The sequence below is a fragment of the Panthera pardus genome, unplaced genomic scaffold (assembly GCF_024362965.1).
Source record: "Panthera pardus isolate Hobbes unplaced genomic scaffold, ASM2436296v1 HiC_scaffold_19, whole genome shotgun sequence".
Taxonomy (NCBI): domain Eukaryota; kingdom Metazoa; phylum Chordata; class Mammalia; order Carnivora; family Felidae; genus Panthera; species Panthera pardus.
The window spans coordinates 11,826,268-11,854,138 of record NW_026526754.1 but is presented as its reverse complement, the minus strand read 5'-3'; the positions used below and the strand labels follow the sequence as shown (position 1 = coordinate 11,854,138).

General features: G+C 40.3%; 1 long non-coding RNA gene across 1 annotated transcript; it reads left to right on the top strand.

Annotated features, from left to right (window-relative positions):
- Positions 1–174: 174 nt before the first annotated feature.
- LOC109270676 (uncharacterized) lies at positions 175–27,871 on the top strand. Its single transcript, XR_002081634.2, has 3 exons — positions 175–320; positions 16,456–16,766; positions 25,735–27,871. It is a non-coding gene; the product is annotated as an uncharacterized LOC109270676 (long non-coding RNA).

Genomic DNA, 27,871 nt, shown 5'->3' with positions numbered 1-27,871 from the left:
TCTCCTAGTCGATTCCGTCTTCCCTAGACGTAACTTTTTGTGCCTCCGCTCTCCTACTACCCGAAAACTCGGACCCCACCGAGGACTATTTGCCAAGGAGGAGGTGACTGCTCCTAGCAGAGCGACGCACAGCGTAGCAAGGTACGGGGCGGTCACTGATGACGCGAGACGCTGCTGCCGAGTCACCGCTGCGAAGAGTCTGAGAGAGAAAAAGCCGGCCGACCCTGGAAGCCTACGAACTTTGGTTCCGCTTGCGGGGGAGGAGGAGGCTGAGCTACCAGGAAACCGCGGGGACACCTGAAGAGAGCCGAGCTATCAAGGTATAGAAAGAAGTGGGTGAGGCGAGGCAGGTGGGGGCTGGGAATTAATACAGAAAAATCTCGAGCTGTTTCCAGTCGTGTTTGAAACTTTAGCTTTCTCTAGGCTAACTTCAGGAACATGCTCCAAGCGGTCTTGGAGTCTACAGTTTTATGGTATCTTTGCAAGGTGTTTTTTAGAGTTAGAGGATGATACAGAAGAATATATTTCAAACGCAGTACAACCGCTCAACGTCCTGCTTTGGATAATCATTTAAACTCTCAGGGCCTCAGTTTCCTCGTATGTAAAAACAAAGGATTTGGACTAGTGAACGCTAAAACTCTTTAAAGAGTGGGCTGTGTCTCCATAACCAATAACCTGAGCCAAAGACAGTCTACCCAGACATTACCTGGCTTGATAAATAATTATGAACACCTGACACAAATATTTTCCACGTGAACGGTGAAAAGAGTCGTGATATTTTGGCTCATTTAAAGGAAAGGTGACCCACCTAAACTAAAATCCTTCACGTAGATTGGCGGCAAAGAAGTCCTGAAAGTGAATAAAGCACAGCACCTGGCGGGATGCCAAACAGAACTGAACTAACCAAATCTTAAGTTTAGGACCTGTCATAGGAGGTTGCTCTTTTTTCCTCAGACAGCCACTTTTTTGCAGAGATTTCAAAACATTTTACAAAAATTGAATTCAGGAGCACAATTTTGCTCTTGAACTATTCGGGCTTAACAAGTGACAAAGGCCAGGGGGCGTGATAAAGTAATTATCATTTACTATTATTTAACATTGATATCACATTGTTTATAAAAGCATCTTCCTATGTGTAACCCAGTGTGACCCTCCTACCAACCTCCTAAATCAGATTAGTCAAGGATAAGTAACTTAGTTTTACAAATAAGGAGACTGAGGCTCAGAGAAACTATTAATATAGAAACCCTCCCTCCCCCCTCCCCCACTCTGATTCAGCTATATGGTGCCACTTCCTGAATTAGAAAAGAGTATACACACACCCACACCGACTCCCACACTCAGGGTGGAATCAACCCAAATGGTCTGGGGAGCAGAAACCTCATGGAATTCAGTTGCCTCATCTCCCCCTCAATGCACTACTGTGCAGTGCAACCTTGGATCACACAGCTTGTAGGTAGTAGCATAAAACTAGAACATAATGATGTTGCAAGGCATATTCCTCTGAAGTATAGCTAGACATGAACACATGCTAAAGAACAGTTTTGGACTCCCTTAAAAGTAAGGAATTTGCAGGTCACAAAGCAATTAAAGTATTTTGTTTGCAACATCACAAATATTTGTTTAGAGGTTGAATTTAAGTGTTTATACCACTGCAAACCACAAAAGAAAAATTAAACTATTCTTAAGAAAGAGGAAGGAACTTTTTTAGTACCGTGCCAAATGGCAGAGCATTAAAGAGAATACGGCAGACATTATGAGATGTAAACCCCCTCCATGTTTCTTTTTTACTTTTATTACCTTTATAATTACCAAACTCCTCCTCCAATGAAACTAAAAAATAGGGGCGCCTGGGTGGCTCAGTTGGTTAAGCGTCCGACTTCAGCTCAGGTCATGATTTCACAGTTTGAGTTTGAGCCCTGCATCGGGCTCTGTGCTGACAGATCAGAGCCTGGAGCCTGCTTCGGATTCTGTGTCTCCCTCTCTCTCTGCCCCTAACCCACTCACATTCTGTCTCTGTCTCAAAAATAAATAAACATTAAAAAAATTTTTTTTAATTCAATAAAAGCAATTGACTTAATATATAGTGTGGACATCATTATCCTAAGAGGCTTGGTTTCCGTGGTTAGCATTTAAAGGTTAAGAAGACTGGGGCGCCTGGGTGGCTCAGTCAGTTAAGCGGCCGACTTCAGCTCAGGTCGTGATCTTGCAGTCCGTGAGTTCGAGCTACGCGTCGGGCTCTGTGCTGACAGCTCAGAGCCTGGAGTCTGTTTCTGTGTCTCCCTCTCTTTCTGCCCCTCCCCCATTCACGCTCTGTCTCTCTCTGCCTTTCAAAAATGAATAAGTGTTAAAAATTTTTTGAAAAAAAAAGTTTGGGAAGACTTACTTCCCATCTAATCAAGCATAATCTCTAGTTTCAGGTAGGTTACAGCACATCAATAAAATGGAGTACTATGCTGCTAATAAAAATGAAGCTATAGCTCTATCTTTATTATCATGGTATGACAGGTGTTTTTGAACATTACAAAATGGTTTTATAATAATATTGCAAAAAAAGCGTATATATACATAGAAAAAAAGTTGAAGGATAAAACTAAAATGCGAAAATGGTTATTTTTGGATGGTGGGATTATATAGGATTTGTATGTTATGATGTTTTGTTTTTGCAATGAGCATAATGTACATTTTGGGAAAAAAAGACTTACACTTTAAAAAAAAGTTTTTACAAAATAATGCAGTTTTATAGATCCAAATGTAAAGGAGATCTTTGTTTTTATTTCTTTATTTTAACGTTTATTTATAGTTTTGGTAAACTCTACACTCAGTGTGGGGCTCAAACTCATGACCCTGAGATCAAGAGTTACATGCTCATCTTCTGACTGAACCAGCCAAGCACCCCAGGAGATTTTTGTTTTTAAAACGGCAACATCCCAAAAATTAACTAAACTTTTAGGAAGAGAGAATGGCTGGGAGAAAAGATCATTATTTTTATAGTTTTGTTTATTATTGAAAAACTCATATGCTTCAATTTAACAAATAATAACAACAACAAAAAACAAAACTAAAGATGCATCAGCCAAGAGTCAGACATTCGGATGCCAGTCCTGGCTGGGTTACTAACTTTGTGCTGTAATCAGGGTATTTAACATCTCTGGGCCTGTTACTTCAGCTGGCCCTGAAGTATTTATTTGAGAATAAATACTTTATAAATATTAACATACATTATTTAATATATAAATATTATGAATGCTTTCTTTATGACTAGACTTATTCCAAAATGGATTTACAGTGGCTTAATATCCAGAGGGATCAAATGTGTGAAAACACTTTGAAAACTATGAAGGATTTTGCGAACATAAGTATAAAACAGTTTTTATACCACCATACAATTCATCTCAACCATTTCTTGATTGTCCACTACCAAGTAACAGTAGTGCATTGTGTCTTACAATTTACAAAAGTGTTTTTATATACAGTTATTCATTTGCTCCTCACCTGTCATGAGCTTGTAAACCATGCAGGCATTATAGCATAATAGTTAAAAGTGTTGGTTTCTGGTGCTAGACTGCCTGGGTTTAAAATGCTGCTCTTCCTTGGGTGCCAGGGTGGCTTAGTCAGTTGAATGTCCAACTTGATTTTGGCTCAAGTCTGGTCTTCTGGTGCCTGAAATTGAGCCCTGCATCAGGCTCTGTGCTGATAGCTCAGAGCCTACTTGAGATTCTTTCTCTCTCCCTCCATCTCTCTCTGCCCCCCCCCCCCGCTCGAATGTGCTCTCTCTCTCTCTCTCTTAAAATAAATCAACTTTTTAAAAAATTTTTAAATGCTGCTCTTCCTTTATTGTATGACCTGTAGAAAATTAGTAAACATCTCTGAGGATTTCTGAACCTCAGTGTACCTGTCTATAAAATGGAGTTAATGATAGTAGTAGCATTGGCACCTTAAGGCTGGTGTAATAATCAAATGAGCCGATACACTTAAAGTACTTAGAACAGTGGCAGGCACGTGGTAAGGGCTCAATAAATAGGAGATGTCTTTAGGATAAATATCATCTTACTTTTAGCATAGTTTCCAGGTAAGAAACTTGGCCACTATCACTGCTCTGTGTGCATACTGCCTCTGTAAAAGCTTACTGCAGAACAAGTGCTGAATACGGTTTTCACTTTTTACTTTTGTGTGTGTTTGTGTGTGTTTAATTTTTAAAATTTTTTTAAATGTTCATTTAATTTTTGATAGAGACAGAGCACAAATGGGGGAGGGGCAGAGAGAGACGGAGACACAGAATCCGAAGCAGGCTCCAGGCTCTATGCTATTAGCACAGACCCTAATATGGGGCTCAAACCCACGAACTGTGAGATCATGACCCAAGCCGAAGTCGGACGCTTAACCGACTGAGCCACCCAGGTGCCCCTTTTTTTTTTCTTTTTTAGTGTTTATTTATTTTTTGAGAGAGAGAGAGAGAGAGAGAGAGAGAGAGACAAAGAGACAAAGAGAAAGCATACAAGCTGCGGAGGGGCAGAGAGAGAGGGAGATATAGAATCTGAAGCAGACTCCAGGCTCTGAGCTGTCAGCACAGAGCCCAACGCGGGGCTCAAACTCACGAACTGTAAGATCATGACCTGAGCTGAAGTTGGACACTTAACTGACTGAGCCACCCACACACCCCTACTTTTTTTTTTTTTTTTGGTAGAAGTGAACATTTTTTTCAAATTTCTTTTGTTTGGCCAAAACGGGTACTAATGTAGGTCATTCATAAAATCGAAGTGGCCTAATGTGAACTTTTGAAAAGTGAGGGGTAACTATATATCTTTTAGCCTACATAATAGTCATTTAATAAATGTATTGCCTGAGTCTACTACACCACACTGTCCTGGGTGCACAGAATCTGTTACAGACATTTCTTTTTTTTTTTTTTTTCATGTTTATTTATTTTCCAGAGAGAGAGACAGAGACAGAACATGATCAGGGGAGCAGCAGAGAGAGAGGGAGACAAAGAATCCGAAGCAGGCTCCAGGCTCTAAGCTGTCACCACAGAGCCTGACTTGTGGCTTGAACTCACAGACCATGAGATCATGACCTGAGCTGAAGTCAGAAGTTTAACTGACAGAGCCACCCAGGCACCCTTGTTATTGTCATTTCAATAGAGACTGCCCTACCCTCTTTATTTCATTAAGGAAAACTAGATTTTTAAAAAATCCTCCAATACATAAAAATATCAATATTACCACTCAGGAGATAAATGATAGTTCCAAAAGAAGCAGAAAAATGAGAGGTCATTGGGCGCCAGAGCTGAGAAAGAAGTCTTTTGGAAGACATGGCATATCAACTGGAATCGTGGTATCAGAGGGAACCCTCTTTTGGAGGCTTAGTTGCAGTGGGGTTCTTAAATGACAGTATCAGCAGCTGAAGCCATAAGACCTTTACAGCAGATAGGGAAAACTCTCCCTACAGAAATGTGGTCAGTGTCTTTCACAAGGAATTCTTCCTGCTTCTCCACATGCCAGAGATCTCAGCTGAGAAAGGAGAGTGAAGGAGATCCAACCCTGTCGGAAACAGTGACATGTGTCAAGGAGGTGGCTCCACTTGTTTGAATCACCTGAGTCTATAAATAAGCCTGAGAGTCAGAAAGAAATTAGTCCCTCTGTTGTTTATGTAATGTTTTCACAAAAAGCATTTTTACAGTTCTTTTAGGCATGGTGCCTAATCACAATTTATCCTGGCTTGAGAAAAGTTTAGGAATTAATCTTTCAGTTGTGGCAAAAGAGCTAGAAGTGATGTAAAATTGAAATTCTAATAGCCAACTCCATACACCCTTTGGCCTCGTACCAAGACCATTAGGAAATCTATATGCCCCTTGAAACTAAAGATCAAAGCACATAGGATACAAGGTTCAGCCCAGCTCCTTCTTTGATTTAGAGATTTAAAAGAGGCAGTCCTGGGGTATCTGGGTGGCTCAGTTGGTTAGGTGTCCGAATTCAGCTCAGGTCATGATCTAATGGTTTGTGGGTTCAAGCCCCACACCTGGCTCTATGCTGATCGCTCAGAGCCTGGAGCCTGCTTCGGATTCTGTGTTCTCTCTCTCTGCCCATCCCGCACTTACACTCATTCTCTCTCTCTCTCAAAAATAAATACTAAAAAAAATTTGTTTTAAAGAGGCAGTCCTGGGTGCCTGGGTGGCTCAGTGGGTTAAACGTCTGACTTTGACTCAGGTCATGATCTTAGGGTTTGTGAGTTCAAGCCCCACGTTGGGCTCTGTGCTGGCAGCTCAGAGCCTGCTTGGGATTCTCATTCTGTCCTCTCTCTCTGCCCCTTCCCCACTTGTACTTTTTCTCTCTCTCTCTCCCAAGATAAATAAATACAAATTGAAAGGGGGGAAAAAAAGGCAGTCCAGAGTTTGCCAATGGAGATGCTTTATGTCATCCTTGTTTTGTAAATCATTCTATATTATGTTGGCACTTTTAGAGTAAAAACTCTTACCAGATATGAGGTTGCAACCAACTCAAACCCCAACTTGAGGAAGTGGTGCCATTCTCTAGTCTAGGGAAGACAAAACTGTGGCCACTAGAGAAGGATGCAGCATCCAGAAAGTCAGCAGGGCTTCTGACTCATTTCCTACTCAAGTAATTCTATTTCCTTTATACAAGCACCATCATTTGCCTAGAAGTTTCCATGGTAAGGAAGGTTTTGTTTGAATAAACAAGGTTTTGTTTTATGTGCCTAGCCCCATCCTTACTCCTCTAAAATCAGGCAGTTCTGCAGTTTGCTTTAAAGTTAGCCTTGGGGCACCTGGGTGGCTCAGTCAGTCCTTCTTCAGCTCAGGTCATGATCTCCTAGTTAATGAGTTCGAGCCCCACATCAGGCTGTGTGCTGACAGCTCAGAGCCTAGAGCCCGCTTCGGGTTCTGTGTCTCCTCTCTCTGTGTCCCTCCGTGCTTGTGCTCTCTCTCTCTCAAAAATAAATATACGAACACACACACACACACACACACACACACACACACACACACATATATAGTTAAAAAGTAATTAAAATTAATTTGACATTTTGCTGTGAACCAAAAACTGCTCTAAAACATAAAGGTTATTAAAAAGAAAAACAAACAAAATGCCAGTTGTACAAGAAACAATAATCTGACCATCTTGTTTTCTCAGCCTCTCCTTTATCCCATAGAATCACTAATATTTAGTCCACTAGAACTCAGCAAATAGAAACTGAAAAGGAAACTAATATTTATTGAGCACCTAATAAGTGCTAAAGGGCTTTACATAAATTCTTTTAATTTTCATTATTGTCCCCATTTTATAGAGGAGAAAAAGGAGGCTCACAGCTAGTAAGTGGCAGAACTCAGACATACAGGATTCCACTGATTTCCTAACAATGCCTTTTCTTCACTCTGTGTTGCATTCTTTCTTTAAAATATTTTTTTATTTTATTTTTTAATGTTTATTTATTTTTGAGAAAGAGCAAGCAGGGGAGGGGCAGAGAGAGAGGGAGACACAGAATGCAAAACAGGCTTCAGGCTCTGAGCTGTCAGCACAGAACCCAATGTGGGGCTCAAACTTATGAACCACAACATCATGACCTGAGCCGAAGTTGAACACTTAACCAACTGAGCCATACAGGCACCCCATTCTTTAAAATACTCTCTTTTTTAAAAAGTAGGCTTCATGCCCAGCATGGAGTCCAAAATAGGGCTTGAACCCATGACCCTGAGATCAAGACCTGAGCTGAGATCAAGAGTAAAATACTCATGGGCTCCTGTGCAGCTCAGTTGATTGAGACTCTGGATTTTGGCTTAGGTCATGATCTCGTGATTCATGGGTTCAATCCCTGTGTTGGGCTCTGTGCTGATTGCATGCAGCCTGTGTGGGAGTCTCTCTCTCCCCCTCTCTCTTTGCCCTTCCCCCACTTGTGCTTTGTCTCTCTCTCTCTCTCAAAATAAATAAATAAACTTAAAAAAAAAAAAAGAATAGGACATTTAACCAACTGACCCACCCAGGTGCTCCTAAAATACTCATTTTTAAAAAGACACATATTCCTCTAGTTTCTTTGCACTTTCATGCACATCTGACAGAAGGTACCATTTACCAAAAGTCTTATAGCTAGTAAGTGGATAGGATTTAAATACACACCATTCTGTCTCCCTGGAAAAAGTGATCATTATGAGAGAAGTAAGGATCCAAGAGAAAACAAGAGTTTATTGACTATAATTAATAAAATTATTTAGGTCAGGAATCTTCATCTAAGAATTATAGAAGTTTCAGAGACAGGAATAATTATATGTATATGCATGGACACACATATACATTATTACAGACAGAGAAGCAGAGACTTTAAGGGATGGAAGAGGTTGTAAATGAGAACACTTCAGACTCACACACAAGTAGCCACATTAACATTTGTGCTGAAGAGCCCTGATTCCCAGGCAATTAATTACTCAATCCAAGACCAAGGAATTTTGTGGTTTTCTTGAGGATTTCAAGTCTCCGGTTAAGATCTTCAAAATCAACTTCCTCAGAACCACAAGGGTCAATGGATAGGCTTACTTGAGGTTTTACATCAGGCAAATCAGGAGGCATAAAGTTATCAAAACCCATCTTGGATCTTGATTCTGGCTTTGGAGAAGTTGGGAGGTTGAATCCTGTACCTGTTCATTTCAATAAATGTAATTAAAAGTCACAATAATACAGCCTTCCAGAAAGAAATCCCAGCCTCAAAGGCAGTAGACTATTATTACTTTTGAGAGGGCAGCATATAATCTGGCTGGAAAACTAGACAACTCCCCCATCATGCAAATGGTGGTAGTGGTGACATTTTGTTGGCCCTTGCTTCAAAGGCAATCTGGACTTCTAAAAAAGGCACAGTTTTTCAAACTATGTGCATAATTATCTAGTGTGATGGTTGTTTCAAAACTTTTTCTGTGTTAAAGATCTCTCTGAGATCTATATCCACTTTGAAAACTGTTAGCTACTATAAAGGAACCCACTGTACTCCTGGTAAGTCACTAATAACCTTCTGTCACCTATGGAGGAATAGTCTTATAAGAATTGAAAAGTCTTGGGGTGCCTGGGTGGCTCAGTTGGTTAAGCGTCTGACTTCGGCTCAGGTCATGATTTTGCGGTTCGTGAATTCGAGCCCCCGTCGGGCTCTGTGCTGACAGCTCAGAGCCCGGAGCCTGCTTCGGATTCTGTGTCTCCATCTCTCTCTGTCCCTTCCCCACTTGTGCTCTGTCTCTCTCTATCAAAAATAAATAAAATGTAAAAAAAAATTTTGAAGAATTGAAAAATCTTCAGTGAGTAGTAAGCAGTTCCAGCTTCTACCAGCATTCCCTATACTTACTAGGAAACAATGAAGGACACAAATCACTCTTCTTATAGGAGTCATTCTGAAAGAAAAAAGACCGCTGGGTTGTGATTGGTCTGAGCGCCAAACACACATTTTGTTCACAGTAAGCCTTCAATAAATATTTCATAAAATTAACTTCTCATAGTCCAGCTTCCTTCTTGTGAAGGTGAAGTTTCTATTTATGCCTTCTGGAAATTACCCTTAGGAGCAACTATGAGTTTTGCTGCTTTTGTCACCTGTGGTCACATACAAGAAACAGGAAATCTTTTATCTTAAAGCCTAGAGATGCTACTTGTGAAAGACGATTCAGTTTAATAAAGTCTGAGGACTCTTTCTCCAAGAAATAAATGGCAAGGAGAAAACAACAGGCAGGAAGAAGGAAGTGTTAGAGATGAGAAGGTTTAGGAGATATATCAACCAAATACAATGTGTAGATCTTTGGTCCTGATTTCAATAAAATAACTATAAAATGCATTTTTGAGATAATCAGCAAAATTTTTCAAAGTTTATTTATTTAGAGAGACAACCAGTGGGGGAGGGGCAGAGAGAGAGGGAGGACAGAGGATTGGAAGCAGGCTCTGTACTGACAGCAGAGAGCCCGATGTGGGGCCTGAACTCAAGAACGTGAGATTCTGACCTGAGCCAAAGTTGGACATTTAACCGACTGAACCGCTCAGGCACCCTAGCAATTAGCAAAATCTAATGTGGATTGAGTATTATATTATAGTAAGAAATTATTTTTCATTGTATTGAGCATCATAATGGCATGGCATTTTTTTATATTATAAAAACAAAAGGTATGTGTTAGAGATATTTACAGAAATATTTACAGGTGAAATTATATGATGTCTGAGATTTGCTCTAAATTCCTCCTTCCCCACAGGGGTGCCTGGGTGGCACAATTGGTTAAGCATCTGACTCTTGGTTTCAGCTCAGGTCATGATCTCATGGTTTTGTGAGTTCAAGCCCTTAGCCCTTAGTCGGGGGCTCCAGGGCTCCATGCTATCAGTGCGGAGCCTGCTTGGGATTCTCTGTCTCTCTCTCTCTCTGCCCCTTCTCCACTTGTGCTCTCTTTGTCTCTCTCAAAATAAATAAATAAACTTTTAAAAAATAAAAATAAAAGATAAATTCCTTCTCCCCCCCCCCTCAATAAAAGTGTCAGGAAGAGAGAAAAGAAGAGAAGCAGAAAGTTGATAACTGTTAAAACCATGTGATGGGTACATGGAAGTTCATTATATTATTACCTCTAATTTTCTATATGTTTAAAGTTTCCATAATAAAGTTTTCTTTGTTTTATTTTTTTAAGTTTTTATTTTAATTCCAGTTAATATACAGTGATATATTAGTTTCAGGTGTACAATGTAGTGATTCATCAAGTCCATATATCACCAGATACTCATCACGACAAGTGCACTCCTTAACCCCCATCACCTATTTAACCCATACCGCACCTCCCTCCCCTCTGGTAACCATCAGTTTTTTTCTCTATATTTAAGAGTCTGTTTCCTTCTTTTTTTTTTTTTTTTAAGTTTATTTATTTAAGAGTACATGCACACGAGCAGGGGTGGGACAGAGAAAGATAGGGAGAAAAAGAATCCCAAGTAGGCTTTGCGCTGTCAATGTGGAGCCCGACATGCGTCTCAATCCCACAAACCTTGGGATCATGACCTGAGCTAAAATCAAGAGTGAGATGCTTAACTGAGTGGGCCACCCAGGCACCTCAATTCTTTCTTATTTTAAATCAGAGGACTTGCATTCCAAGACTGGAAGCTGAGCACTTCACAAGGTGTCATTCAGATAAATAATTTCAACAAAGAAAATCAGAGTTAAATTATGTCTGAAATATAAAATCTTAAAAAAAGAGTTTCATAGGGGCACCTGGGTGGCTCAGTTGATTGAGTGTCCAACTTCAGCTCAGGTCATGATCTCACAGCTCGTGGGTTCGAGCCCCGCTTCGGGCTCTGCGCTGACAGCTCAGAACCTGGAGCCTGCTTTGGATTCTGTCTCTTTCTCTCTCTCTCTGCCCCTCCCCCACTTGTACACACTCTCTCTCTCTCTCTCTCTCTCTCTCTCTCTCTCTCTCAAAAATAAATAAACATTAAAAATTTAAAAAAGAGTTTCATGGGGTCAGAAATACCTTGCAAGTTTAAAAGAATAAGACCATTTCTCTTTATTCATACTGAAGGAACAGAGTAAAGAGAATTAATGTCTATGGCTCTTTAGCTTTTACTTATTTGACTTCTCTAGATTTATGTCTACAAAGTTTTGAGATCTTTATACTATTTTCAACAAGAGAAGATAACTGTTTCCCCTACATATAAATTAAATATTGAAATATGTGTCTAAATCACTGTACATGAAAGACTTTCCAATTTGTCCAGCTCATAAAAATGTTCCTTGCAGTCCATATTGTGGTATTGTCAAGAAATTGACAAAAGACTACAGGCCTATTTTCTCATGAGTTCAGCATAAAAACACATCAAATGGGGAGCCTGCGTGGCTCAGTCTCTTAAACCTCTTAAGCGTCCGACTTTGGCTGAGGTCATGATCTCATAATTCGTGAGTTTGAGCCCTACATTGGGCTGTGTGCTCACAGCTCAGAGCCTGGAGCCTGCTTCAGATTCTGTGTCTCACTCTCTCTCTCTGCCCCTCCCCTGCTCATGCTCGGTCTCTCTCTCTCTCTCTCAAAAGTAAATAAACATTAAAAATCAAATGTCCGCTAAATGACTGTAAATATGCTCCCTAGCCTTAAAAAACATCACTAAGATGATTCTACCATTCAAAAGGCCCATGTAGAAATATATTTTAACACTACTGGTAGTCCCATCCCAGAATCAGTTTCCCTCTCTGTACTGACCTTTCAGGAGGAAGGGATAAAAAACAAGAGGCTGGAGGTCTCACAGGAAAGGGTCCCAGTGCAGATATTGGTGATGCCTCAAGTGGATCACCAGTTCCTGCTAAAGTTCCACCTGCTCTGTCAACAGCACCTTTCTTAACATCCTCAGTAAATCCAATACTGACCAGGTCTGCCAGGGCTTCCACCTAAGGCAAGAGGGTAAGAGTCACATTGTGTTCTCAACTTATCACACATTTGTTTATCACTTACCTACTAGATGCCAAACATTCTTAGAAGCACAGGGGAGGAAACGGTGAGCAAGGAGACATGGTTCCTGCCCTCATGAAGTTCATACTTTAATGTAAGTTAAGTCGATGACAGATAAAGCAACCTTCAAGCTTCTGGCCCATACCACCTTCTTTCTCTTTCTTTCAAAGACTATATTTTGAGTGCCTATGCGGTCAGACATTGTAGTACATCAATGATTAAGAACTGCACATAAACATGCATAGGTAGGTCTACAAGAACGTTTATCAAACTTGAGCAGTGGTAAACTCTGAATTTATTCATTCGTTTGACAAAAATCTATTGACAGTGCTAGGGATGCTACAGTGGACGAAACAGATAAAAGTCCCTGTCCTCATACAACTGATATTCCAGTGGAAGAAATAGATAATAAAATCACTAAGTGAACTATATCGTATGTTAGAGTTAAGAGCAATAGAGAAAAAACATAAAGCAGAGAAGAGGGAAGAGGTTGACATTTTGGAGACAATAGCTGAGAAGTGACTCACAGAGAACACACAAGTACAGACCTGAAGGAAGTGAGGGAAGGACGGGGAAGATAGCTAAAGAACACAGAGTACTGGAAGTACAAAGGTTCTGAGGTGGGAACCAGCATGTGTATTTGAAGAAGCACAAAGAGGCCAGTGTGGCTGAGGCAGAGTAAATAAGGGGAAAAGTAGAGACAATGAGGCCAGACAGAAGAGGTGAGAGTGCATTTCCTCCTTCATCACAGGAAAGTTGCTGCCTGTTACTCGTAAGTGAATTAAAAAGACATTGTAAGGGTTTAAAAGAAGAGGAGTAACATGATCTGACTTAGGTATTAACCAGATCTCTGACTGTTATATTGGATCAATTAATGGGGAAGAGGAGTAGAAGCAGGAAAACCAGTTAAGAGGCTATTGCAGTCATTCAGGCAAGAGATTAGGTTAGATCAAAGTACCGTCAATGGAGGTGGTGAGAAGTGGCAGAATTCTGGATATATTTAGAAGGTAGAGTGACCAAGATTTGCTGAAAATTGGTTGGGGGCTAGGTAGGGGTTGAGAGAAGGGGTAGAATCAAGGAAGATATCAAGATTTTGCCCTAGCATAGAATTGCCATGAACTGTAAGAAGGAGTAGGTCCATGAAAGGGATGAGAGCACTGTTGGACATGTTAAGTTTGAGATGCCTCTGAAACATCCACGTGAAGATGTCAAGAAAGTGGATGGATATATCAGTCTGGAGTTCGTATCAACCTAGAGCTCTTAGCTAGTGATGGAGATATATGGAAGTCTTCACCATAAACATGGGATTGAAAACCATGACGTAGGATGAAATCACCTAAAGAATAGAGAAGAAAGGGAAAAAGTCTAGAGACTGAGCCCTTGGGCACTTCTCTAGTGGTATTTCATGTGGCTTTTACTTCTTCAAAGTTCCTTTCTGTATTGTCTAAGTTTTTACAATGTGTCCTTTTTCAACAAACCATGTAACTCTTTGGAAGACGGAAAAAAAAGGAGTATGAGTCCTAGCAGGAAACAATCAGCAAAACCTCAGAAAAGTGTGCCCCTTAACACTACCCAACTTGGTGCATGCCTCTTCAGCAATTCAAAGGCATTAGGGGGAAATCCCTCTTGTCCTAAAACCCTCCATGACCACCTTTTAGAAGCTTAGACCACCTTGAGTGATGTTGATGATGATGATGGTGATGATGGTGATAGAAAGCAAAACTTGATTACATTGGCTAAGTGCCAGGCATTGCATTTAACTTCTTTATTCATATTAGCATGTTTAATCATCTCAACAAATTATGAGATTTGGTAATAACGATTAACTCTTATTATCCCCCTTCTTAAAGTCCAGACAACTGAGTCTTTGAAAGGGTGAGTCACTTGCCTGAGGTCTCATGGTTAATAAATGGTGAATCTAGGATCTGAATATGGGTCATTTCACTACTGAACTCATTCTCTTAACACCAAAATATAGTGCCTTATACTACACTATAAAATTGAGATCTTAAGAAGTAAAAAAGCTTTACACACTTCCGTGTGTATGTGCGTGTGCACATGTGTTTGGGTGTTTTTTTTTCCAATATATGAAATTTATTGTCAAATTGGTTTCCATACAACAGCCAGTGCTCATCCCAAAAGGTGCCTTCCTCAATACCCATCACCCACCCTCCCCGCCCTCCCACCCCCCATCAACCCTCAGTTTGTTCTCAGGTTTTAAGAGTCTCTTATGCTTTGGCTGTCTCCCACTATAACCTCTTTTTTTTTTCCTTCCCCTCCCCCATGGGTTTCTGTTAAGTTTCTCAGGATCCACATAAGAATGAAAACATATGGTATCTGTCTTTCTCCATATGGCTTATTTCACTTAGCATCACACTCTCCAGTTCCATCCACGTTGCTACGAAAGGCCATATTTCATTCTTTCTCATTGCCACGTAGTACTCCATTGTGTATATAAACCACAATTTCTTTATACATTCATCAGTTGATGGACATTTAGGCTCTTTCCATAATTTGGCTATTGTTGAGAGTGCTGCTATAAACATTGGGGTACAAGTGCCCCTATGCATCAGTACTCCTGTATCCCTTGGGTAAATTCCTAGCAGTGCTATTGCTGGGTCATAGGGGAGGTCTATTTTTAATTTTCTGAGGAACCTCCACACTGTTTTCCAGAGTGGCTGCACCAGTTTGCATTCCCACCAACAGTGCAAGAGGGTTCCCATTTCTCCACATCCTCGCCAGCATCTATAGTCTCCTGATTTGTTCATTTTGGCCACTCTGACTGGCGTGAGGTGATATCTGGGTGTGGTTTTGATTTGTATTTCCCTGATGAGGAGCGACGTTGAGCATCTTTTCATGTGCCTGTTGGCCATCCGGATGTCTTCTTTAGAGAAGTGTCTATTCATGTTTTCTGCCCATTTCTTCACTGGGTTATTTGTTTTTCGGGTGTGGAGTTTGGTGAGCTCTTTATAGATTTTGGATACTAGCCCTTTGTCCGATATGTCACTTGCAAATATCTTTTCCCATTCTGTTGGTTGTCTTTTAGTTTTGTTGGTTGTTTCCTTTGCTGTGCAGAAGCTTTTTATCTTCATAAGGTCTCAGTAGTTCATTTTTGCTTTTAATTCCCTTGCCTTTGGGGATGTGTCAAGTAAGAAATTGCTATGGCTGAGGTCAGAGAGGTCTTTTCCTGCTTTCTCCTCAAGGTTTTAATGGTTTCCTGCCTCACATTCAGGTCCTTTATCCATTTTGAGTTTATTTTTGTGAATGGTGTGAGAAAGTGGTCTAGTTTCAATCTTCTGCATGTTGCTGTCCAGTTCTCCCAGCACCATTTGTTAAAGAGACTGTCTTTTTTCCATTGGATATTCTTTCCTGCTTTGTCAAAGATTAGTTGGCCATACGTTTGTGGGTCTAGTTCTGGGGTTTCTATTCTATTCCATTGGTCTGTGTGTCTGTTTTTGTGCCATGGGTGTTTGTTTTTAACACACTTGTAAGTATAATACTTAAGGTATCTTCATCCTTGTTTTCTACCCTATTGTTACCAACTTATAAGGGTCATGTGACAGCAGAAGTCAAGCTCTGTTAGGAAAAGTATGTGGGTGGAGAAAAGGTGCAAATGTCACCTGCTTTACAATCCTGGCAGAGCTACTCTGGAAGCCACATTCCTAAGTAGAAAACAGATCTTCTGGTGCACAATAAAAATCTCAGCTTTAAGTCCATTCTTTGTTCTTGAAAGTATTCACTGTAATGGTTACCGTGGATTTATATGGCACATTATAGTTCTTAGCAATTTCTGTCAGGTACTATTCTACTACAACCTGGGGTAGAGTAGTCACATTTAATTTTACACATTAGCTGCAAGATAAAGAACATAACAGAATTTGGTCACACACATATCCACAAACTCAGAAACAAAAAGAGTTGAGGTGGTCTTTCACCTCTAAATCACTGTCCTTTATTTTTCTAGTATCCGTTCTGTAAAAGTACAGTTAAAAACTTTTTTTTAAATTTAGGAGGTGCCCTGCTTATATCATAAAGATAGCCCAATCCTGGGGAGAAAGAATCTCAATCTCTGAAAATAAGAGGAAGAAAATAAACCTAAGAAAAAAAACTTTAAATTGAAAGTTCTGATTTTGGAAGTATTTGAATTATGTCAAAGGCGATATTCAACACACTCAGCAACCTACAGTACAGCAAGGCACCATCCAGTCAGAATGGACACCCTGAAACAACTCTGAAACACCACCAGCCTGAAACAACACTGCGGCTAGATCTCTGTGTCTCAGCTGAATGTCAGTCCTGAATTATACTGTGTGGTCATGATGTAAGATGTTCAAAACTTGAAGCTTCTAAATTTATAAACTTCCTTCATATTACTAGGCCAGTTACATTTAGGAAAATGTATGCTTTCTTTGTAAAGAAATAATCTCAGATTGCTTGACACTAGCTTTTTTATAAAGCTCTGAGTTCCCTAGTCCAAAATCTTTAAACAGGTTATTCTGCCTCCAACGTGTTTGGGTGGCTCAGTTGGTTAAGTGTCTGACTTTTGGTTTCAGCTTGGGTTATGATCTCATGGTTCGTGGGTTTGAGCCCCACATTAGGCTCCACACTGTCAGTGTGGGATTCTCTTTTTCCCTCTCTCTCTGACCCTCCTCTGCTTGTTCTCTCTCCCTCTCTGTCTCTCTCTCTCAAAAATAAATAAATATTTTTAAAAGTTTTAATGTTTATTTTTTAGAGACACAGAGACAGTGCAAGTGGGGGAGGGGCAGAGGAGAGAGAGAGAGAGAGAGACAGAGAGAGAGAGAGAGAGAGAGAGAGAGAGAGAGAGAGAGAGAGAATCCCAAACAGGCTCTGCGCTGCCAGCTAAGAGCCTGACACAGGGCTCAACCCCAGGAAACTGTGAGATCATCACCTAAGCTGAAACCAAGAGAGTTGGACGCTTAACTGACTAAGCCTCCCAGGTGCCCCAAGACTTATTTCTAAACATCTTTCAGTCTGCACAAAATTATGCATTCTGAGTTTGTTTATATTTGCTTTTCCTGTATTTCTTGGCTTAGAAAAATGTGTGTCTCTGGAAATGTGTCTACCTGAGAGGTGACAGTTCCGATCTCATTGGTTCGACACAGTTGACCATATTCTTGGCTGTACTTTGCACACAGCTGATTAGATACCTGAAGCAAACCGTCACCAAGAAAAAAATAAAGGTGAAATCCATCAAGTTATGACAAATTTGAAGATGAAGAACTACGAAAAGAGCAAAAATCACTTTCATCTTATCTCATTGGAATTACATTCTATTAGCATCAAAACAACAGCAATAGCAACAGAATAAGTGTTTTGTTCTTAAGTATCTGATAAATGTGAAACTTAAAACTTCTAATTTTAAATACCTTATAAATTATGACTCCTGTCTCCGCACGAAAGAAATCCACTGTCAAATTTTGCTTTATTTTTTTAGGTAAGGTTTATTATTTTTTTCTACCATTGCCATTTAAAAAAAAATTTTTTTAATGTTCATTTATTTTTGAGAGACAGAATGTGAGCAGGGGAGGGTCAGAGAGAGAGGAAGACACAGAATCTGAAGCAGACTCCAGGCTCTGAGCTGTCAGCACAGACCCTGACGTGGGGCTTGAACCCACGAACTGTGAGATCATGACCTTAGCTAAAGTTGGACACTTAACCAGCTGAGCTACCCAGGTGCCCCTCTACCATTGCCATTTTTTAAAAATTTTTTTTTAATGTTTATTTATTTTTGAGACAGAGAGCATGAACGGGGGAGGGTCAGACAGAGAGGGAGACACAGAATCTGAAGCAGGCTCCAGGCTCTGAGCTGTCAGCACAGAGCCCGACGCGGGGCTCAAACTCACGGACCGTGAGATCATGACCTGAGCGAAGTCGGACGCTTAACCGACTGAGCCACCCAGGCGCCCCGCCATTTTTTTAAAAAGTATTTTTTCACTTACACACTAACAGCAGAAAATACTTCTATGGTTGTCCTTTAAGAGAAAAAAGGATTCCTCTAAGTAATCCTACAATTCTAAACAAGTAGCAAGAGTGATACTCTCACCTACAGTTATGGCACAGGCAGTGAAAACTTATCAAACTTACTATCTTCAACTCAGGCACCTCTGACTGGAGGCGAGGAGCTGCCCAGATTAGTGTAGATACAGATTAGGTCAGACCAGAATCCAGTTCCCTAAGAAGAACACAAAGTTATGCAACACAGAGCTTTATGTTTCCATCTTTTCCCTACTTCAAAGATAGTCCATGGACAATATTCAAAATATATTATCAAATAATTCTTTTTTTAAGTTGATTTATTTTGAGAGAGACAAAGACAGCGCAAATAGGGGAGGGGCAGGGAGAGAGGGAGAGAGAGAGAATCCCAAGCAGGCTCCTCACCGTCAGCATGGAGGCTGACATGGGGCTCAATTCCACAAACTCCAAGATTATGATCTGAGCCAAAATCAAGAGTCAGATACTCAACCGACTGAGCCACCCAGGCACCGCTAATGTTAAATAATTTTTTTAAGTGAAATTACAATATATACCAATATATACAATTACAGTATATACACATAGGTATATATAACTATATATATACCCACACACACGTATGTGTTTATACACAGATAAATAAATACATATATGGACTGAAAGAAATGTACCAAAATTCTTATCTCTAGATTTGGTGATTATGGATTCTTTTTTTGTCTGTATTTCACCACTCCTCTACAAACTCAGAAAAAAGATAACTATATGGTTCTTTTTTAAGACCAACTTTATTTATTTAAGGCATCTCTACACCTAACAAATTTAAGACCCCAAGCTCAAGAGTTGTATGCTGTTCCCACTGAGCCTGCTAGGTTCCCCAACAACCATATGGTTCTAAACATGGCTCCTTGGACTAACATATTCCCTTCAAACAGCACTACTTCCTCCTATAAAAATTAGAGACAAAGTTCTTTGGCATAGTACCAGCAAGTTAGAGTGCACTCTCCCCCCTCACTAGGTGCGGGGATGCCTTCTCACTCCTTTGAGCCTGAAAAATGTGCAGGTTCAGTAGGTCTTCTTTGTGGCCTGGATCAAGCTGAACCAAGCCAGCAAAAGGTCACAATACAGCTCCAGGATCTCCATGGATCCTCTGTGGTAGTCTTCTCAGATAACATGTTCCACTTGGATCCGAGCTCGTTCATCTTTCCCATTAGCCAGACAGTCAGCAATCTCTTTCCTGGCTCTCTGGGCCTGCTCAGCTTCAGCACAAAGCACACGTATAGGAAAGTGCATGTACGGGGGCTTCTGGGTGGCTCAGTTAGTTGAGCCTCCGGCTTCAGCTCAGATTGCGATGTCCTGGTTCTTGGGTTTGAGCCCTGCGTCAGACTGTGTGCTGACAGCTCAAAGCCTGGAGCCTGCTTTGGCTTCTGTGTCTCCCTCTCTCTCTCTACCCCTCCCCTGCTCGTGCTCTGTCTCTCTCAAAAAATAAAACATTGACAAAAATTAAAAAAAAAGAAAATTAAAAAAAGAAAAGTGCATGTACAAAGAGGAGTTTATTGAATAAAAAAGGCAGGTGACATGATAGTGTGAAACTTTTTATAAAAACAATAAAAAATATGTACCATATGTGCACATATGAAGTTATCAATGTTTTGCACTAAGCTGTGGTTCTCAAAGTGTCATCCCCAGATCAGCAACGCCAGTATCACCTGAGATTCTGTTAGAAATGCAGATTCTTGGAGCCCACTGAATCAGAAACTCTGAAAGTGAACCCAAAAATCTGTGTTTGAACAAGCCCTCCAATTTTGACACCTGTTGAAGGTTAAGAATTGCTCTAGGGTGTGTTCTGTCAGGTGATCTTTGTTTTATCCTTTCAGCTAACCTTGCTTTTCTAAAATGTCCCATAGTGAACATTTCTTATACTTGTAATAAAAATATTATTTAAAAAAGAAGAATAGGGGATCCTGGGTAGCTCAGCCAGTTGAGCATCTGACTGTTGATTTGGCCCAGGTCATGATCTCACGGTTCATGGGATGGAGCCCTGTAGCCTGACACTGACAGCACAAAGCCTGCTTGAGATTCTCTTGCTCCCCCTCTTTCTACCCCTCCTCCCCCTCAAAATAAATAAGCTTAAAAAATAAAAATAAGAAAATAAAGAAGAATGCATGAAGTGCTCTACATTTAGAAAACTGTTCTTGGGGCGCCTGGGTGGTTCAGTCGGTTAAGCAATGGACTCATGATTTTGGCTTAGATCATGATCTCACAGTTTGGGAGTTTGAGCCGTGCATTGGACTCTGCACTGACAGAGGATCCCAGCCTGCTTGGGATCCTCTGTCCCCCTCTCCGCCCCTCTCCTGCTGACTCTCTTTCTCTCCAAAATAAATAAAATATTAAGACAAAAACTGTTCTCAGGGGTGCCTGGGTGGCTCAGTTGGTTAAGCGTCAGATTCTTGGCTCAGGTTGTGATCTCAAGGTTGTGAGATCAAGTGCCACGTCAGGCTTCATACTGGGCATGAAGCCTGCTTAATATTCTTCCTCCCTCTCTCTGTCTCTCTCCCTCCCCCCCCCCCCACCACCTGTGGGTGTGGGTGTTTCATTTTATCCTATAACACCTGTGTGAGGTGTTATTTGCATTTTACAGTTGAGAAAATTGAGATTCTAAGAGGTTAAATGGCTTGCCCATGGTCACACGATTAAGAGTAACTGGTTGAATTAGAACATGGCCAAATCTTCAGACTGTAAGCTCCTATGCTTTCTCACCATATTATGCCAATAAAATGAACAAGTAGAGTAATGCTGGGGACGTAACAAATGTAGCCTGTCCCAGACCAATCCACCAAGGTAAGTCTTACCACTTTGTATTATCAACTGATGACTGAGCCTGGGGAAACAGACTTTTCACAAGTCAGGAAAACCTGAGCCCCTAAATTATGTAACCTGTCTGTTCACTGAGTTATACTCACCTCCTAATCACGAAAAGACAGAGTTATTCTCTGCAAGCAAATCTTGACATGAGACTACATTTAAATCTGAAATAAACACAAATCTCAGTGCTTGAAAGGTTGCTTAGCCAAGTACAAAGGAGGAAAATGTTCTCTGTTCTAGACATCACAGGGAAAAGAAATTATAGTGGAATTGGACTTGTTTCAGATAAATACTGAACTGTTGTTACACCATTACTAATATTAGCAAACATTTATTGTGTGCCCAGGTTATAGTTTGTGTTACAAATAGATCCCTGGAATGATAGAAAACCAAGATCATTATCTCCCTTTAAAGAGGAATAAGTTTAGTTAAGGAGGGCTAATTTGCTTTATATACCTCAAATCACTCAGGCACTCCAAGTTTAAATTAAATTTGTTAAAAGAAGATATAATTTATCTGGATAATAATATGTGTCACTGGATTTCCAGGATCTAATAAAAGGACATGTGAGCATGCAGTTTAAAATTCACAAGCTCAGGGCGCCTGGATGGCTCAGTCGGTTGAGCATCTGACTTTGGCTCAGGTCATGATCTTACAGTTCATGAGTTCAAACCCCACAGTGGGCTCTGTGCTGACAGCTCAGAGCCTGGATCCTGCTTCGGATTCTGTGTGTCTGTCTCTCTGTGGCCCTCCTCCACTTGTGCTCTGTCTCTTTCTCAAAAATAAATAAACATAAGAACAAATTTTTAAAAATACAAACTTCAAGCTGTATTACAAAGCTGTAATCATCAAGACAGTATGGTGGTGGCACAAGAACAGACACTCAGATAGATGGAACAGAATAGAGAACCCAGAAATGGACCCACAAACATATGCCCAACTAATCTTTGACAAAGCAGGAAACAATATTCAATGGAATAAAGACAGTCTCTTCAGCAAGTAGTGCTGGGAAAACTTGACAGTGACATGCAGAAAATTGAACCTGGACCACTTTCTTACACCATACACAAAAATAAATTCAAAATGGATGAAAAACCTAAATGTAAGACAGGAAGCCATCAAAATCCTCGAGGAGAAGGCAGGCAAAAACCTCTTTGACCTTGGCCACAGCAACTTCTTACTCAACATGTTTCCCGAGGCAAGGGAGACAAAAGCAAAAATGAACTATTGGGACCTCATCAAAATAAAATCTTCTGCACAGCAAAGGAAACAATCAGCAAAACTAAAAGGCAACCAACAGAATGGGAGAAGATAGTTGCAAATGACTTATCAGATAAAGATCCAAAATCTATAAAGAACTTACCAAACTCAACACCTAAAAAAACAAATAATCCAGTGAATAAATGGGCAAAATACATGAATAGACACTTCTCTAAAGAAAACATCCAGATGACCAGGGTTAGTATCCAAAATCTATAAAGAACTTACCAAACTCAACACCTAAAACAAATAATCCAGTGAAGAAATGGGCAAAAGACATGAATAGACACTTCTCCAAAGAAGACATCCAGATGGCTAACCGACACATGAATCAATGCTCAACATCTCTCATCATCAGGGAAATACACATCAAAACCACCACGAGATACCACCTCACACCTGTCAGAATGGCTAACGTTAACAACTCAGGCAACCACAGATGTTGGCGAGGATGCAGAGAGAGAGGATCTCTTTTGCATTGCTGGTGGGAATGCAAGCTGGTGCAGCCACTCTGGAAAACAGTATGGAGGTTCCTCAAAAAAATTAAAAATAAAACTACCCTATGACCCAGCAATTGCGCTACTAGGTATTTATCCAAGGGATACAGGTATGCTGTTTTGAAGGGGCACATGCACCCCAATGTTTATAGCAGCGCTATCACCGATAGCCAAAGTATGGAAACAGCCCAAATGTCCGTTGATGGATGAATGGATAAAGATGTGGTATAATATACAATGGAGTATTACTCGATAATCAAAAATAATGAAATCTTGCCATTTGCAACTACATGGATGGAACTAGAGGGTATTATGCGAAGCAAAATTAGAGAAAGACAAATATCATACGAGGACTTTAAGACACAGAACAGATGAACATAAGGGAAGGGAAGCAAAAATAATATAACAGGGAGGGGGACAAAACATAAGAGACTCTTAAATATGGAGAACAAACAGAGGGTTACTAGAGCAGATGTGGGAGGGGGGGTGGGCTAAATGGGTAAGGGCATTAAGGAATCTACTCCTGAAATCACTGTTGCACTAAATGCTAACTACCTTGAATGTAAATTTTAAAAATAAATAAAAATTAAAAAGAAAGTTTAATTACATGGGGTGCCTGAGTGGCTCAGCCAGCTAAGTATGTGACTCTTGATTTCAGCTCAGGTCATGATATGATGGTTCCTGGGACTGAGCCCTGCATTGGGTTCTGGGCTGACAATACAGAACCTGCTTGGGTTTCTCTTTCCCTCTTTCTCTCTCTCTCTCCCTCAAAATAAATAAATAAATTTAAAAATTAAAAAAAAAAACATTTAAAAAAATAAATAAAATTCACAAGTTCTGTGTAAACCATCAATCATCTTCATTTTCATGGTAAAAATGATGGGTACCATTGAGTTTGCCTAAATTTCATTTGTGCATTTTTCTTAGGCCCCTGTTATCTAATGAATGCCCAAAAATCTATCTGGAAGTTTGAGTAACAGCTGCCTCTCCACCAATAGATTATAGTAATTCGAGTAAGTAGTGCTATTTATGGAGCACTCAGAAAACTGTATGCACACACAATACTTATTTTACCTGAATCCCCCTCATAATCAGAGATCATTGGTTTTTCAGTTTATTGAGGGGTTAATGGCTCATGTGACTCACTGAAATGAGGAAAGAGCAAAAGGCAACAGAAAAGTTGGATTTAAAGAAAGAAGACAAAACTTGTCAGCTACTACCTCCACTCATGGGTGTAATTCTACTTGAGTCGTCACCTGACAGAAGAAATAGCTCTTTTCTTTTCTTTTCTTTTCTTTTCTTTTCTTTTCTTTTCTTTTCTTTTCTTTTCTTTTCTTTTCTTTTCCTTCCCTTTCCTTTCCTTTTCCTTTTCCTTCCCTTCTCCGTCTCCGTCTCCGTCTCCGTCTCCGTCTCCGTCTCCGTCTCCGTCTCGTCTCCCCTCCCCTCCCCTCCCCTCCCCTCCCCTCCCCTCCCCTTCCCTTCCCTTCCCAGTGTGTTTAAATAAAGGTAAGGAAGCCCTTCCAGAAAAATGTGTCCAGCAGCTCAGACTTAATAGCTATTGCACATTTGAAGAGGCTTGACTAGATAAAGTTCTCTGCTGTGGTGAAGAAAAGTCCAGTAATCTGGACATTGTTTTACATTTTAAATCTTTGGAAACTTCTTTTTAAATTATACTTCTTATTTTGGGATAATTGTAGATTCATATGCAGTTTGTAAGAAGCAATACAGAGAGATCCAGAGTAATTTTTACTCCGTTTCTGGTGGTGATAACATTTTGCACAACCAAAATACTGATATTTAAAAAAAATTTTTTTAATGTTCATTTATTATTCATTTATTATTTATTATTATTATAGAGCACGAGCTGGGAAGGGGCAGATAGAGAGGGAGACACAGAATCTGAAGCAGGCTCCAGGCTCTGCGCGGTCGGCACAGAGCCCGACGTGGGGCTTGAACCCACAGACTGTGAGATCATGACCTGAACTGAAGTTGGTCCCTTAACCAACTGAGCCTTGCAGGCACCCCCCAAGATACTGATATTGATACAATCAAGATACAGAATAGTCTTTGGAAACTTTTACATGATTTAAATTTTTTTAAGTGTTTATTTTTGAGAGAGAGAGAGACAGAGCATGAGCAGGGGAGGGGCAGAGAGAGAGGGAGACCCAGAATTCCAAGCAGGCTCCAGACTCGGAGCTGTCAGCACAGAGCCTGACATAGAGCTCTAACTCAGAGTGAGATCATGACCTGAGCTGAAGTTGGTCGCTTAACCAACTGAGCCACCCAGGCACCCCTTAAGTGATTTTTTTAAAGTTTATTTATTTTGAGAGAGAGAATGGGAGCATGAGTGGGGGAGGGGCAGAGAGAGAAGGAGAGAATCTCAAGCAGGTTCAGTGCCATTAGCGCAGAGCCTGATGTGGGGCTTGAGAGAGAGATCATGACCTGAGCCAAAACCAACAGTCAGGACACTTAACCAACTGGGCCATCTAGGTGCCCCAAACTTTTAAATGATTTGAGCACTATAATCATTTCCACAAGTCAGAAACATTCCTTTGAATTCTAAAATTGCTAAGTAATGTCTTAGGAGATATATGGGGTGTGGGAAGGTAGTGCTCAGTGATGACAGGCCGCTTACTGTGCTGTCTAGAGTATTTACTCACCTTTCTTTTTTTCCAGGAGTTTTAGGCAATTGACAACCAGTTGCAAGTTGACCTGAAGGCGATCAGCTTTGAAGGCAGAGATGAACATGATTTCACCAGGAGGCACTGCAGGCAGCTCGCAAATCACCTTGCTGAGCCAGTTTTGCAGAGAAAGAGTTATCAATGTCATGGGGGCATTAGTTTTTCCACATTTACTTTATGCATTCAATAGGCCCCTGTAAGGAATTTCTGGCTGTTTGGCAGTGGCCTAAATGTACTTGCTTCTCTGTGGCCCAATTCCCCAGATACGATTCTTGCAATTCAAGTAAGGGTTAGTTAGGTTTCCTTCATTTTATTCCAATCTATGTTCTGACTGCAACTTTTCAGAGTTCTTCAGGAAGTTTCTGACAAAAATGAAAGCCTTTGGCAAGTGTCTGAGGAAGTAGACAACAGATCAAGATTCCCCTCCCCAAAGGATATATTAGTCACTTATGGAGAAATTCCAAGACCTCATTGAAAATAAAATATTAATGAATATGAAAGGGGGATCCCCCATTGGAATCAGGAGAGAGCACATAACATGAAAATCATATGGAGGGGCGCCTGGGTGGCTCAATCAGTTAAGTGTCCGACTTCAGGTCATGATCTCACGGTTTGTGGGTTTGTCAAGCCCAGCGTCAGACTCCGTGCTGACACCTCAGAGCCTGGAGCCTGCTTCAGATTCTGTGTCTCCCTCTGTCTCTGCCCTGTCCCTGCTCGTGCTGTCTCTCTCTCAAAAATAAATAAACATTAAAAAAATTAAAAAGAAATAAAAAAGCATGTAGAAATAAGGACACAGAATTGTTCAGAGAAATAGATAAAACAGAACCTTGAAAACGGCACATTTCTACATTTGGACATCTAGAAAACTTTTGAAAAATAATCTAATATCAGGCACCAACACATTTCTAGGGAAAGCTAAATCTGCTAAGTATTTCTATAATTTCAACATATACTTGAGATGAATTGTTGTTTCTGCCATTGGCATCCAAAGATAAAGTTCTTTCCCAAAATGGCACCCTTGCATGCTGAGCCATACAAGCAAAAAGACAGGACAGTATGAAAACCATCTATTTTTCTTGTGATGACACACGCGGTCTCCTCAACTGCCAGCACTTCTCTCTGGTTTGATCCCTTAATGTCAAAAAAGAGTTGGGATAGTTGTCTAAACTTCCCCTGCCATACTATAGGTCTAGAAAAATCAACAATGAGGAACTAAGCAACACAGACAGAGCTGGTTTGAAACTCCTGCCTGCTTAGGGAGAAGAATAACTAGCTTAGCAGGGTTTTGTGGTCACTTGTTTTCCTTCCAAAGAGTAGCTCAAACTCTCCCATCACACAAATTCAATCTACACCCATCAAATAAATTCAATGGGAATCCAAGGAAAGAGAAGAGGTAGACAAAACAGACTGAAGTATAACTTTTCAGTTCCCAAATGTCTCAACTACTTTAAAATTTTTCCTTTCATGGGGCAGGAAAGAAATTTTTTTAATGAAAAAAAAAATCCTTTCACTTCATCACTTCTTAAAACCCCATGGAAATTAAACAAACAAACTTGGTAAAAGAAAATGAAGGACTTTCAGATGAGAGAGACTGAAAACAGGTAATAAATAGGCAAAACTGGAGTAGAAATGAGGAATTGAGAGCAAAAATATTAGCAAGGAGAGTCTCCCAGTTTGAGATATCTTTTTGAAATTTCATTCAAGAATTATTTTTTGAGCCAGCTACAGTGAATAAGACCCTGGGTTTACTTACTATAAATAACTTACATAGAGAATGATACAGATTCCAGACAATAACACAGATTTCTGGAGAAATGAGGTAACTTTTGGTTATTTTAGTGTCTTAAATCCAAAAACTATGTTAGTTTACTTATCACTAACATTCCTGTAAAACTGTCTCTATGGAGCTTCCTACCGTCAATATGTACAACCAGAGAAATGAAGATTGCTTGGAGTTCTAGAAGAGGATACAGCAGAGATATGACCCACTCTTTTGGGACTGCAGCATCAAACCAGGAAATCACCTGTGTCTCACCGATCAGAACATGCTGTGTTTTTTTAAAAACCAGACTCGCCTTTGTACTATGTAATCATGTTAATGGCTGGTAGCCAAAAAATTCTTTTTGCTTGCA